The sequence below is a fragment of the Rhea americana genome, unplaced genomic scaffold, assembly GCF_003343005.1.
Source record: "Rhea americana isolate MKP2758 unplaced genomic scaffold, rheAme1 scaffold_84, whole genome shotgun sequence".
Taxonomy (NCBI): domain Eukaryota; kingdom Metazoa; phylum Chordata; class Aves; order Rheiformes; family Rheidae; genus Rhea; species Rhea americana.
This window is the reverse complement of record NW_028187023.1, coordinates 2,740,476-2,745,095: the sequence shown is the minus strand read 5'-3', so window position 1 is coordinate 2,745,095 and position 4,620 is coordinate 2,740,476.

The following is a 4,620-nucleotide window of genomic DNA, read 5'->3' as shown; positions in this document are numbered from 1 at the left end:
TCTCCCTCTCCCTCTCCCTCTCCCTCTCCCTCTCCTTCTCCTTCTCCTTCTCCTTCTCCTTCTCCTTCTCCTTCTCCTTCTCCTTCTCCTTTTGTGGTGAGGAGGCGATTCCATGCTTTGCTGGATTTCCACAAATCCTGCTTCTTACAGCACCAGTTAAGCCACAAAAGAGGTACATGGCTGTCTCTGAATGTGCTTTTAGCAGGCTGACAGCAACACAGAGCACTAAGGAAGAGTTATCTATATTAATGTCATTTATACTTAGTAGAAGACAGTGAATTGGTGCTATAGGCTAAAAGGTGCCAACACTGCATGCAACATGAGTTACAAAAGCTAGGAGAACCTAACACACGTGCTATGGCCATCTGCTGGTAGCATGCCCTGCTCTAAAGTCGTAGATGCCTTGATTATGTAAATAGGGGAGATTATTCCATCCCTAAGACTCCAGCAAGCTAATTACCAAAGAGTAAATCACCACAACTCAAGATTACGCAAATGAATTTTGAGCATTATCACCATAACTGCAATTGTATCACTGTTATTATCTGAGCAGGATAAAGTACATCAGGCCCCAGAGATTATTCCCTACTGGTTGTGATTAAAATTAGAATTGTTTGGCATTACTTTTCCTGTTGGGAGGCTGCAAAGAAGTGGAGTTTGTTTTCTGAAGTTTCATTCAGCTTCTCTACAGGTATGATTTCCACTTGTTTGACATTGATTTCCGGCTGATTCAACCATTCTGAAGGCCTSATCCAAAGTGTACTGGAGTGAACAGCAACCTTTTCATTTATATCAATTGAACAGAGATCAAATACTAAACCTCCTGTTTGCTAAAATTACCATAATCAGTGCTGAAAACCCCTTATAGCCCCTCTTGTCTAAACGTAGTTTGAAGAACACCTTTAGCTGGCYGCAGGCTGCAAGGTCCTCAGCATGGCTCAGAAGAACATGGCAGCACATGCTCAACTCATTCATAAATGAGACCTCAGATCAATCCCCCGTGCAAACGCCAGGGAAGTATCAGTTTTTCTTGGGGTGGCCTTTCAAAGGAGGTCTTTATAACACCCAAGAGCATAACAGAAGGTAAACTCAAATACAGTCTCCCATTTAGGTGGAGCAYAGCTGCTACAGGAGCTCAGAAGGAGAGGGAAAAAAATCTTGGGGCATACTTCATTCTAAGGCTACAGCACTGCCTTTTCTGGCTATTTCAGGCTGCTTTTTATTGGGAACATCCATATTCCAAGTAATAGGGGAGCCAGACCTGGAGCTTCCTGAAACTGTGCTGCAGTAGAAGTTTTTTGCTGGGTTATGATACAGGTGCTTATAGCATTTCAATGAATTAGATGATGTTTCACCRGAGATTAATTTCAATTCAAACATAATTAATTATGGGGATCCAGGACAGACCAATAGGTAATATATATTGTGAGTTTAGGTGAAAGAGGATGGGACCTTTTATAAATACATTTATAAAGGAGGAAAATGTCTCATTCTTTGGAAAATTTAGAGATATTGAAAGAAGTATTTGACATCTATATTACCTCAAAACCCCAAATGGGTTGGGCTTGTTTATATTGCTTTAGTCTTATTACAAGGCGAATTCTACTCCCTCTCTTGCTGCACAGTCATATAGCCTTAAATTAGAGTTAAAATTCTCATGGTTTAAAGCAAATCACATCACATAAAATAATTCCTTCCCTAACTGCAAAGAGAATTCAGGCAGTTTGTGAACCTCATTTCTGAAGAAGAGTTAGCAGAGCACCCTGTAGGTAAGATTCAGCAAAGCACAGAGTTTTCAAAGAATTTGAAAAGATCTTTGTGCTTTAAAGAAAGGATGAGTAACTCAGTTTCTTACTGGTATACATCTGAGTACAAAGCACACAGGCAGGGAACAGGTTCCCACTAAGCCAGTCTATTAATTAAACAGATTGACTATTAATTTGAAAATATCAAGCCAAAAGTCCTTTCCTTTAAAACAAGGTGTTTTAGCACCAATTAATGTTAATCCTCATGATTACCACAGATTGTATACACTTACCACTGCTGAGGGTAAACTGCTAAACAGCTATGATGAGGAAATAAGTGACAACAGTTYGAGGTTACCCAGGATACAGGGGAATATTATTTATGTCTGATCTAGTAGCAATATGCAGAGCACTCAGAGAATGCCAGAAATGCTCTTTGAAGCTGGCATTCACCGTGAGCAACAGGAAGCTGCCAGTATCATCAGCTGAATTTGTTGTGGCGAGCTGAAAACTTTGATTAATTCAAGGCTTTATGGTCTTTGACATCCATCCYATTAGAAACAGACCGTGGCCTCCTGTGGGTGTCCACGGTCGGAGGCTCTGCTAACGCAGCAGAAAGGCTGCTGCGTCGTGAAAATGCCCTTCCGACCATTCGCAACCTCCTCACTTCCGTGTTTCCTGAAGTGCATCTTCCACTCCTTGCTGAGCGTCTTGCTGGTTCTACATACTAGATTCACCAACTAAACCCCCCCGGTTCCTAGCGCTATGGCACTGGGCTATTGCTTGGCGTACACAGCGCCACGTGCTAGCCCAGCACCACATCCTTCCACTTCTGCCAGGAGCTGAAAAGAGGGCCTGACCTGATCTTTATACGGAGGGTTCTTCTGGGGGACCAGCTGAGATTGCCCATCTCCTGCCACGAACCACCCGCAGCCACAGAGGCAGGAGTCACTCGCCTTTGCTCGGTGGCAAACAGTGCCAGCAGCAGGAGTCTGGCATCGGGCTGTGGGGACTTTGAGAGGAGCAAAATATTTAGACTTTAGACTTCTCACTCTGAGGTGTGCCCGTTCGTGCTCCCAGGCAGCAGTGGTATGCGAGCCAGAGGCACCCAGCAGCCGTGTCAGTGTGGGGACAGGTGCATGACACAGCAATCACAATTAATCTTAATTACATGTCTCCACCAGTTGCTAAGATTTGGAGAAATAATGAGGAGGTGGAGGAAGAAAAAGAAAAAAGGAAAGGAAGARAAGAGGCTCTTGAAGTCCAGGTAAATTTTTCCAAACTGATTGCCAACACAAGTTCCCCAGGGCCTTTGTTAGCAGAGAAAAAGCAGCAAAGACAGGGAGAGATGAAGAAAAGCTCTTCTCTTTATCTCTTTTAAAATAACCTAGTCAGCATTCGAAATCTGGGACATTTATACATGTGTTCTGCATATGTCTCCAAGTACATGTGTGCCATCAAAGCTTAACATATCTCTGCTTGGCTGACATGACAGAGCTCTGACAGCACCTGGCCAACCCCATCTACAGTGAAATATTTACATACATTATTTTCTTAACGTTAACCAGAATTCATAAACTGCACTTAAACAGGTTCATCATAGTGCTGTCCTTATCTATCACAAAAAATTCTACATTCAGTGAGACAAGTATCCAGCACAAAAGGCACTAGCTGCTGAAAAGTAATGGCATCACCAAGAAATCTTTACCCTATTTAGCAGAACATTTTTATAGGTATCCACAAGAAGGAAATTAATTCCCTTTTTGGCTTCCAAACAGCCATCCTGAGAGATAAGAAATACGTGCTCAACAACTCCAAGAATTTCAATATGCATATTTCAACCCTTYATTCAATTACAAATTACTATCAACACTCTGCTTCCGATTCCAGTCTGGACTTGCTCGCTAGAGACCTAAAACAAATGTTTTTAAAATTGCTACAGCAATTTTTGTTTTATTTGAATGTACACTGMGAGCATTTCCACAGTCCGAAATCCTGTGGGAATTGAAGAGACCACTCTGGAGAACAAAAGCAACTACAGGAAATAATAGTAGTTGGGCATGTGAGATGCTAATTAGTGTGTAAGCCCCAATCCCATGGTAATCCAGACATTTTATCCTAGTTTTAGGCTAAGGCAGGGAAAAGAAAAGAAACTTGTCAAGTGCCCTACAGCAAAATATTGGCAGAGGCAAGTCAGAGTTCCCTTTTCTCAACCCCTTCTCTAATATCAGAACTTTCTGATGCATTGCTTTTGAAAAAAATATTTTGAATTCAATATCGACCCTTCATTCAAGGGAGAAACTAGCATTCTCTTAGCCCATCTGTGGAAAAGATGTAAGAAGATGAAAATTCGTCATTTCCCATCCAGAAATGTCTCAACATCATTCTCTGTTGCTGAAGAAATTTCAAGTAAAAAGAGTATTAATTACTTATACTTGGAGTAAACTGATTCAGTCATTTTCTGTGTTCTTGCCTAGACTGGATCTTTGCTCATATGCACTGAGAATGCAACCATATCACTTTGAGGAACACAGTAATGGTGTGCCAACATGACATACACAGCTGCCTATTTCAGACAGGCTCCAACACCAGCAGACACCAAAGCACAGCATGTGGTAGTACCTCCTTTTAGAGACTATTAGGGATTCAAAGGCAGTTCCCTAATCTGGTAAGACACAATTCATTGGYGTTTTTAGCAAAGAAAGTATAAGCCATGCCCATCAATGCATTGCATTTAATGAGCTGTTAGGGTGCTAAGCTGAGTAGCAGTAACAAAGTATTGTCATAGTTTTGTGTCACAGTAAAAACTGTCTTTATATGCCAATACATTCTGGTAAACTATAGTAAAAAGGAAATACACACACACACACACACA